The sequence below is a fragment of the Schistocerca nitens genome, chromosome 6 (genome assembly GCF_023898315.1).
Source record: "Schistocerca nitens isolate TAMUIC-IGC-003100 chromosome 6, iqSchNite1.1, whole genome shotgun sequence".
Classification (NCBI taxonomy): domain Eukaryota; kingdom Metazoa; phylum Arthropoda; class Insecta; order Orthoptera; family Acrididae; genus Schistocerca; species Schistocerca nitens.
Window position 1 is genome coordinate 169,230,225 of NC_064619.1, and position 11,495 is coordinate 169,241,719.

Consider the following 11,495-nt stretch of genomic DNA (forward strand, 5'->3'; position numbering starts at 1 on the left):
CAGCGGGAAATAACTTCAACAACTTGCTCTTGCAAATGTGCACAGTTCCGCGTACGATTTGTCTTGATTCAACGTTGCAATATTTTCAGTGTGATGTGCGTACAATCTCATGCTTGACCAAGAATACGTTTTTATACTACTAGTCATTCGCAATCAACACTTTTAAGTTGCAACAGTCCTGTCTGAGCAGGACGCCCGGATCACAACTTACAGCCTGACGAGTGCACTAATCGTATTCCATTAACACTCCGCGGATCGTAAAACCTGACACACCAAGTCCCTGCCCTCCGTTTCTGCAGCAAGAAACACACAACCGGTTGATGCTCGTCTGGTTAAGAGTGGACGCCAAGGCCGGTAGCGTTTTATTACGGATTTCGAAGTCTGGAAGAGGCTTTTCGTGAACGTTAAAATCCGGATTTACTGCGACTTTGTTTTAACGTTTACCTATTCAACTAGTTATGCAAGGCGAATGCGAAAAAAAAAAAAACCAGCTGTCATCGGAGCCACATCCTCGTGCCTGATGTAGGTAGGTATTCCATATGCGCATCAACTTAAATACTTTGCAAACTACTGTACACTGCATCCGAAATAGATAGAGCAACCACCCACAGAACTCTTCTATTCACGTACTTGGGAAATATGACTCTGTGCCTTCATAAGCGTCCATTCTTTGCTCGTCTCTCGATGTTCGAGTGAGATACGCGATGGAAGCAGCAGTCTACCTGAAACATAGGCTTTACGAGGTGCGACAATAAAGTAATGAGACTGATGTGAAAAAACATGTTGCTTGCCGTTTTAGCCAAGTTTAGTGTTGTCTCCTTCAAAGTAGTTCCCTTCCGATTGCACACACTTTTTCCAGCGCTTCTGCCATTGATGGTAACATTTCTGGAACTCGTCTTCTGTAATATCCTCGAAGACCCTCATCACAGCTTTTTCGATATCTTGTGTTGTTTGAAAATGGTGTCCCTTGACCGCCGTTTTGACTCATGGAAACAGAAAAAAGTCGCACGGAGCGATATCTGGTGAATAAGGTGGCTGTGGTAGTACTGAAATTTGTTTTGAGGTTAAAAATTGCTGACAGAGCAGTATGGGATGGCGCATTATTGTGATGCAGAATCCAATTATCAGCAATGTTGGCACGGACACAAAGAACTCTTTTACGAAGACTTTCTAAAATTTCTTTGTAGTAATATTGGTTAACTGTTCGTCCAGGAGGCACCCACTCTTTATGAACAATTACCTTGGAATCAAAAAAGCACACAAGCATGCATTTCACTTTTGACTTTGACATGTGAGCTGCCTTCACTAAACATTTTATGCCTACGAAAAGCTTGAGCTCTTGACATAACCTCCTCTCCAAAAGCCTTTTGAAGCTTACCGTAAGTTGTCGTCGCGTTTTCACCAAATTTAACACAAAAAGAAATGGCATACCGTTGCGCAATATTATGCGGTTCAATTTTCATGACTAGAGACACAAACACGTGTTAACTTATTACAGTACAACTCATGACTGAGCAGTTGCATCAATATGCCACTTGGACTAGAAGCAGTTTATAGGCCAAGGTCAAAGATATTGTGCCTACGCAAGCCTGCACAGTTGTCACATCTTGCAAAGAAAATCAGCCTCATTACTTTATTGTCACACCTCGTATAAACAGACAGGGCTTCACGAGAACTATATGATGTTACGTCGAAAATATTATCGTGTGACGTCAATGGATTGGAAATAAGTCAACCAGTTGCAAAACAGAAGTTTATCAAATTTTGACCATGCTTTCGTTAATTTTAAAACTGTATTCTTCGGGAGGTATTGTATGTAGAGTCACATTATCTATGTCCGAAATGGGAGTAGTTGACTCTGTCTGGTACAAATGCGTGCCACCCACTTGATAATCCTTTAAAATACATTATTTAAAAGTAGTAACACTCTACTTTGGGCTCTGTGGGGCTACAAAGAGTACTTTTAAATAATGTACTTTTAATAGTGATCAAGTGAATGACACGCACATGTACTAGACAGAGTCAACTACTCCCAGTTCGGTCACAGATAATACACTATGTGATCAAAAGTATCCGGACATCCCCAAAAACATACCCATATTAGGTGAATTGTTCTGCCACCTACTGCCAGGTAATCCACATCAGCGACCTCAGTAGTCATTAGACATCGTGAGAAAGCAGAACGGGTGCTCCGCGGAACTCACGGACTTCGAACGTGGTCAGCTGATTGGTTGTCACTTGTGTCATACGTGTGTACGCGAGATTTCCACACTCATAAACATCCCTAGGTCCTCTGTTTCCGATGTGATAGTGAAGTGGAAACGTGCAGGGACACGTACAGCACAAAAGCGTACAGGCCAATCTCGCCTGTTGACTGACAGAGACCGCGACGGTTGAAGGGGGGTCATAATGTGTAATAGGCAGACATCTATCCAGACCAGCACACAGGAATTCCAAACTGCATCAGGATCCACTGCAAGTACTATGACAGTTACGACGGAGGTGAGAAAACTTAGATTTAATGGTCGAGCGGCTACTCATAAGCCACACATCGCGCCGGTAAATGCCAAACGACGCCTCGCTTGTTGTAAGGAGCGTAAACATTGGACGATTTAACAGTGGAAAAACATTGTGTGGAGTGACGAATCACGGTACACAATGTGGAGATCCGATGGTAGGGTATGGGTATGGCGAATGCCCGGTGAACGTCATCTTCCAGCGTGTGTAGTGCCAACAGTAAAATTCGGAGGCAGTGGTGTTGCGGTGTGTTCATGTTTTTCGTGGAGGGGGTTTGCACCCCTTGTTGTTTTGCGCGGCACTGTCACAATCAGGGCTACATTGATGTTTTACGCACCTTCTTGCTTCCCACTGTTAAAGAGCAATTCGGGGATGGCGACTGCATCTTTCAACACGATCGAGCACCTGTTCACAGTGCACGGCCTGTGGCGGAGTGGTTACACGACAATAACATCACTGTAATGGACTGGCCTGCACAGAGTCCTGATCTGAATCCTATAGAACACCTTTGGGATGTTTCGGAACGCTGACTTGTGCCAGGCCTCACCGACCGACGTCGATACCTCTCCTCAGTGCAACACTCCGCGAAGAATGGGCTGCCATTCCCCCAAGAAATCTTCCAGCACCTTCTTGAACGTACGCCTACAAGAGTGGAAGCTGTCATCAAGGCTAAGGGTGGGCCAACAACGTATTGAATTCCAGCATTACCGATTGAGGGCGCCACGAACTTTTAAGTCATTTTCAGCCACGTGTCTGGATACTTTTGATCACATAGCGTAAGTGACGTTACATACAATACCTTCTGAAAAAGACAGTTCTAAAACTGTCGAAACTATGGTCAAAGTTGAATAAACATGTATTTTGCAACTGGTATGGTTGGCAGTTAATTCTAATCCACTGAAACTCTTGCATACACATTTGCTGAAGCGCAGCCATGTTTAGAGTGCTTAAGTTCCCTGAGAAGGCATATATTCGCCTCCGCAAGCTCATGCTAAGGCGGAGAACTCTCACCACAAGTATCAGGCCTACAAGGAGAGGAAAAGGGGTAGCGTGAAGTTTATGACTTTCAGACTTAGCGCCAGTGTCCTGGATTAAGGTCCAAGCCTCTCAGAGTACCTCTAGGAGTGAAGTCGTGCGACATCATTGGTGATGATCGCCCGTCGCATGGGAACGATGAGCTCGCTGGTTCCTCTGTGTGTAATGAGACAGGAATCTGCTGTGTGTCGACACTGGTTTTCATCCTGTTGCGTCCGTTTAACGACTACACTAAAAGCCACTACAGTGTACTAATATCCTTCACGGACATGCACACGATACTTGTACCTTGTTCACACCCCATAGCAAGAGGGGCGTTCAGTAAGTAATGCAACTTCTTCCCCCACCCAATTTCAGTTGAAAAAAGGTGGAATATGTTGTGGCACATCGTGGAATATTCCCTCTCCAGCTCCTGTAGTTTCATAAAGTACCAATAGGAAGCGGCGCTATAAATGGAGTCTTCAACAGAGGTCGTTACAAGCAGATAGCTGTCATTGAGTATCTTTGGGCGGGAAACGAGAGCATCGCAGATATTCATCCGTGCTTGCAGAAAGTCTACGGAGACTCATCATCATTAGTGTTCTGCCAAAAGGCAGGTTTTCACATGGTAGTTCTCCAGGCTGTCCGCTTTTCTGCCATCCTCTTCAGGTCCGCATAATTTCCTCTTCCCTTTATGTCGACTATCATCTTTTATCTCCTCCTTCCTCTCAGTCTTCTCCCACAAACCAGTCCTTCCAAAGCGTCTGCTAGCAAGCACTCCCCTCTCAATGAATGTCCCAACCAGTTCTTTTCCCTTTCGCTTACAACCTTCAGCAGACATTTTATCTCACCAATCCTTTCCAATACTCTTTCATTACTCACTCTTTCCATCCAGCTTATTCCCTCCATTCTCCTGCACATCCACATCTCAAATGCTTCTAACCTTTTTCCATACTATCGTCTCAGCGTCCTTGTTTCTGCCCCATGTAGTGTCACACTCCAGACAAAACGCTTGCGAAGCCTTTTCCTTAGACCTTTATCTAATTTGCCACGTAAGTCTCCCCTTTCTGTTTAATACCTCCTTCCCTATGGAAATTCGAGTTTTCACCTCCTGGAGACATCTCAAATCTTCAGTTATTGTGCTTCCAAGATATTTAAATGCACTTACTTGGCTAGTGGTAGACTGTCCTATTTTAATACAGGACAGTCTGCGTCTTCTACTGATAACCATACTCTTTGTTTTTGCTGCGTTTATTTGCATCCCATATTCCACACAAGCCATTCAGATCCTTCAGCATGTTATTCACTGTCCGCTCACTTTCTGCCACTAATACCATGTCATAAGCAAATCTTATACATTCTATTGTCTTTCCACCAATACATATTCCTCTTTTCCCATCTAGTCCTTTCGCAATAATCTCTTCAGGGTATGCATTAAACAACAGTGGGGAAAGGCAACAACCTCGTCTAACACCTCGTCCAATGCTGCTTCCTTCTGACATTTCGTTTCCAATCCTTATCCTTACTTTCTGGTGTAAATATAAATTCTGTGTCAGTCGCCTCTCTTTCCAATCTACTCCTTTCCTCTCCAAAATATCCATCAGCTTGTTCCACTGAGCTCTGTCAAAAACCTTTTCTAAATCCAGAAAAACAGCAAAGATTTCTCTGCCTTTTTTCATAGCTCTTAACAGGCCAATAGCATCCCTTGTTCCTTTTCCTCTTCCAAATCCGAACTGCTCCTCTGCAATCCCTCTATCCAGCTTGCCATAGAGCCTTTTATTCAACACTCACAGCAACACTTTAGCTGCATGAGAAATTAGACTGATGGTCCTATGCTCTGCCCATTTTTTAGTCTTTCTCTTTTTCTCTATTCGTATCATAACTGTTGCAACGAAGTCCTCAGGCCATTCCCCTTGTCATACATCTAATTACAGAGTTAGACTATTTCTTTTCTTGTCATGTTTCTCAGACTGTTCAACAATTCTGCTGGCAAATCATCAATTCCACATGCCTTCCTATTCTTCATCTCCTTCAGCGCCTTTTCTATTTCTGCTTCCAAGATGGTGAATCCCTTTCCATCTTCCGCACATACTGCTCCTCTTCACCCTTAATTTCATTTTGTATTTCATCCCCCTTATACACACAGTCAACATATTCTTGCCATCTGTTCAAAACCTCCTGTGGTTCTTCTGCTAGAGTACCATCCGCACTTTCTATTTCCATTCCATTCCATTCAAAAAAGTATCTCGCTAGCCAGTCTATACACCATTTCATACTTTCCCTCTTTCTCTATTTTCTCTATTTTCTCTATTTTGTCGCATTTCTGTTTCATCCATTTTTCCCTTGCTTGTTCAGTTCCTCTTCCTAATTCTTTATTCAGTTTCCTGTACCTCTTTTTGCTTTCTTCAGTTTCTACATTTTTCCGCTTTCTCCGCTCTTCCATCTTTTTCAACATGTTTTCTGTTATCCATTCTTTCCTGGTACTTTGGGATACTCTACTTCCAATACTTATTTGGCAAAGTCGATGAGTCCTTCCCTCATTTTTATCCATTTGTTATTAACACTTTCATCAACACTTCCTTTCCCATTTTTCCGTAAATATGTTTTCCAAACCTGATGCCTTTCCTACCTCTTTGAGTCTTTCTATGTTTAGTCCTTTTGCTTTACGTCTCCAGACTTTTTTCAACTTCAACTGTATTTCTCCCACTGCTATGTTGCGGTCTGAATTTATATCCGCTCCTGAATAACCTTTGGCAGTCTTCAAACAGTTCCTAAACCTTTTTTGTATCAGGATGTAGTCCAACTGATATCTTTCCTTATTAAAATTTGATATCTTTGTGTAACGTCTCCTTTTGCGGTGTTCAACTAATGTGTTGCCCACTGCATACTACGGAGATGTGGTAGCGAGCAAAGGCATGGTGAGTCGTTGCGCGAGATCCAACACGGCCGCGCAAACCAGTCCGAACTCCCGCGTGCCGGCCGGCTTCACATAGGCGTTACTCCTGCAATACTGGAACGTACAGACACTTTCATTCGAGGTGATCAATGCTTCACATTACAGCACCTCGATGCTCAACTGGACGTCTATGTTGATAGTACTGGCACACTCGTTCACTAGTTGGGGTACTCAAAGATGTGAGGTCACTGGGTTCCTCGCCGCCTAAGAGTAGACCATACAGACCAACGAAGGATCATCTGTGCGGAATTGCTTACGTTTTACGAGGCTGATCGTGACAATTTTTGTCGAATATCGTCACAGGCGATGAAACATGGATTCATCACTTCGAACCGGAAACAAAATGGTAATCTATGGAGTAGCGCCACACCATCCCTCCTTGGAAAGAAAAGTTCAAAGCCGCACCCTCAGCCGGGACAGCCATGGCGACGGTCTCCTGGGGCTTTGATGTTCTCCCTCATGATACAACGACAGCTCTCAAGTGTATTGCGCTATCCTCAAAAAATTGAAGAAATGACTTCAGCATGTTCGTCGCCACAAAATTTCTAACTTCTCCTTCTCCATGACAACGCGAAGCCTCACACAAGTCTGCGTACACAGCAGCAGCTCACAAATTTCACTAAACTGTTATTCCTCATCCACCTTACAGCCCAGATCTCACATCTTCAGACTTCCATCTGTCTGCCCCAATACAGGAGCCACTCTGTGGGAAGCAATACGTGCATGATGAGGAGGTTTATTGATGCAGCAAGACGCTGACTCCTACGTCGACCATTAGAGTGCTACTATGCGTGCATACAGGCGCTCCCAGTATGGTAAGGCCGTTGCACTGAACGAAAATTACACTGGATAATAGGGTTTTGTAGCCAAAAGTGTGTGGAAAAATGTTGTGTACTGTAATCCTGGTTAAAAACAACCCGCTTTCCGAAAAAAAAAAATGCGTCGAATTACTTACTGAATGCTCCTCGAAGGTGAGAGAAGGGCAACAAAAAACCACCACCGAGGGCAGCGCGATGGATCCCGCATCCCCCACCTGCGGCGAACGCTCCTTCGCTGAGTGTGGGACTGACTGACTGAGCATATACTACGCATGTTCATATAGGATCGTCTCTTACTTTATTGTCCCTCCACCGCGGCCTACCACGAAACTGGAGGGGCCGGGGTGGTTGGCCTCTAGGGCGGGTGGTGGAACTGGGTTGTTAGAAATCAGGAAGCCACTAGTTCACCACTCTGGGCGAGGTACTGGTGGAGCGGCGAGTGCAGGCCTGGTTGTCGTCCGACGTCCCGTTATGAAAACAGCATTGTTGAAACTTACATTTACTGTCCGAAAACTAGAACAGTCGTGAAGATCTAATAAGACTATGTGGTTACAGAGACATTTTCAAGTTTCAGACAACTATGATGTATAGATGCAGACTGAAACGACGAATAAAAATTTGTACCAATACCGGGATCCGAACCTGGGCCCCCTGCCCACTAGGCCGATGCACCAACCACTATCCCACCCTGGCACAGCGGCTTTGCACACCTGCACGGACTACTCTATCGTGCCTCCCTCCTCAATGAGATTGCCCGCGCAGGTGATGGTGGATGAGCGGCTGCATGACCCCGAGCTCGAACTGTTGACCACCAGATTAGAAGGCCGGCAACAGCTGAAGTGTGTGTGTGTGTGTGTGTGTGTGTGGTTTGAGGTTTTCGGGCGCTAAACAGCGTGGCCATCAGCACCCAAACGCATAGAAACAGGAACACATGCGGTGAAGGGACAAAGACGGACAGCGAACAAGGAGAACGGCTAAAAGACACAGGCCTGACGCATTCCAAATCCTCACATACAGAGGCAAAACAAGAGGAAAAGAAACGCACTAAAAAAGGAAAGGAAACACAAGGAAAAGAGAACAGAAATCGAAGTGAAACAAGTAGATAATCGTGACTGGCGGACCTCTTACCTAAAACCTGGGTCAGCCAGTCACCCAGCAGCACATTAAAATCCTCTCCCTAAAATCCGAGGCAACAAATTGGACAGGACACAAAACCGTAAGACCTTAACCACAGTCGTTGCGTCGTCTTGCAAAATAGAGGGCAAATCCGGTCGCAAGGAAACCACCGCCCTCTGGTCCGAGAATAAAGGACAGTCAAGTAAAATGTGGCGGACGGTAATCTGGACGCCACAAGCACTGCAGATTGGGGGGTCCTCCCGCCGGAGTAAAAAACCATGCGTTAAGGGACTGTGCCCGATGCGGAGGCGAGTGAGCAGAACCTCATCCCGCCTGCATGATTGGTAGGACGTACGCCATGGCCGCGTGGTGGCCTTGACCAGACGCAGCTTATTTTCACCGACTGCCAGCCACTCCTCTTCCCATTGACGCATAACACTAAAACGCAAAAGGGAGGTAACAGCATGGAGGGGGACGGCACATTCAACAACGTGAGGGAGGGAACATGCATCTTTGGCAGCCACATCCGCCAGTTCGTTTCCCCTAATACCCACGTGCCCCGGCACCCAGCAGAAAGAAACCTTCTTCCCCTGCCGTTGCAGGTGGAGTAGGGCATCATGGATGTTCTGGACGACCGTATCCGCTGGGTACAAGTGTTGCATGGTCTGAAGGGCACTCAGGGAGTCAGAACAGATGAGAAACTTAAGACTGGAAACACATCTCATCCGCTCCAATGCCCGCAAGATCGCAAACAATTCGGCATCAAAGATGGTAAACGCCGCAGGAAGCCGTAACTTGACGACTCGATCAGGGAAAACAACAGCACAGGGCGCTAAGTCAGCAGGATCCGACAGAACGCGAACAGGAGGGCTACAGACAGCAGTGGTAGAATTCAGAGATCACCGCTACTTTATCCATGAAGACCTGTAACCGGCGTAGATCCCCTCGGAGCTAGTGGTTGTCAGACTGCACACTTCTGTCCAGAAATGAACTGCCGAGGTACCAGTTCCCATCGTATAAGCCACAGCTGGGCCCTAGCTTGGATATGAAGCAATCAGATTATCAACACCGGAGTGGCTCTGCCTTCCTGCTGCGCCGATGATGTTATGACTATGGTTCCCCTGTTGGGTCGGAGCGAGTGGTAACCGGCCAACACTGTGGAGACAGTACCTATTTTTTCAGCTGGTCACTCCGACGTACGAGTAGCTTCACCTGGCCGGCCCTGGTCTGAGTTGCTTCCATGGGCACTTAGATCAATTGTGCCGCCGTCTTTATTTTACTCATTTATGCCAAGTAAAATTGATGTGGCACAACAAAAGTATTAACCTCACCACATCACCACTTGAATCTTTTATTTCAAGGTCCATTTTCTGTTTAAGAGTGGACAAGGCGTAACGGTAACACACAAAGTATTTTCGTCTGATTCTAAATTAAGATAATAATCTGACAGGACCATATATGGATGAAACAGGTGATGGCTTACGATGTCCTTGCACACCGTTCCAATCAGCCTTACCATTAAGGTAACGAGGCAAAGGTGCTGATACTTTCAGAACACTGCCACCATCATTCTCACAACACAAACTCATAACTTACCTAACGGCGGTAGACCGAATTGTTTCCACATTATTCAGTTTAAATCATAAATCAACGTTCCGTCCGCAAAGAAGGGTTCTTTCTTCACGATAAAGATATACTGTACTTCTTTCTCTGGTTTAACCCATGTCAGTGTCTTTAGTAACCCATCAAGAGAAAAGCCGTGATGATTCTTTGAACACTTATGTCTGCGAAGTACGCGGTTTCAGCAGTTCCATAGGCCTTTGGGCTGCTTTTTCAAAAAAGGTTCGATATGCGTAGTGATGAGAAATTCTTTTCAGTTTATTCTAGTCGTCAGAAAAAAGTGTATTAGGCCAATTTGGAATTTGCGATGGTGGTGGTGGTGACGACGGCAACGACGGCGATGATGTGATGAAGAAGAAGAAGAAGATGATGATGATGATGACAACTATAATGATGATGATGATGAAGATAACACGAAGTCAATAGTTAGGCACATATTGTAGAGTTGGAAATTATAGTGTTAAGACGTATATATGGGCTCTCTCATTTATGCACTTTCAATATGAAGCTACTTAGTGCTAAGAATTTACAGTTAATGTATTTTAGCCATCAAAACTAAGGGAAAAAAGTTATTGTTCAATGTCTCGTCTACATCATGTTTATTGGAGATCACACTTGCACGATTAGCTACGGATGCAGAACAGCGCACACACGGTCCATTTAGGGAACCAACTCGAATTCGAACGAAAAATCTAATTCAAAAAATTGCAAAAGATCTCGGATTATTTTTGGATGAGCATTTAAAATGGGGAAAGCTAACTGTAAAGGCATGCTAGTAAAAATGTAGTGAAAAACTTACTGTCCTATGTTTCATCTACGTCGAGGTTTTTTACAGGTGACACGGATGCGGAAGAAAGCAGACACGGTCCTATAAGAAACCAACCTGCATTCGAACCAAAAGCCAGATACAAAAAACCGAGAAATATCTCAGCATACTTTTGGATGAGCTTTTAAAGTGGGAAGAACTAATTGTAAGTGCTTGCAGGAAATATGTATCTTGCCAACATGCAATCCAAAAATTTAGAAAAATGTTTCCACCAAAAGTAAAACAAACTCCTCCAATCTTTAGTTTTGGCGAGCAGTTATTATACAAAGTAGTAGTTTAACAGAACACTAATAGCGAAAATTTCAGACGATTTCAGCCAGCCATGAATGTTTGTGAAGATGCGTGTGTAACATTTCGGTTTTTGATCACGTCAGCCCTGCGTCATAGACTTCAGCGACATACCCTGTCGAAAGTTTAATGAAAGCAATTGGGATCTAATTTACATGGGGTTGAAGGACTCGGACATAGGTGGATACAGAAACGATAATAGCTGTGACCCGGTATCCAGAACTTATCCCCTGTCATAGATTTAAAAAAAAGGTTAATCAGGATGGCCTGACAGAAACTTCAGACCCAAAGAAATCTATTGATTTAACCACAGCATCATCTCACTCAGTCGAACACTGAC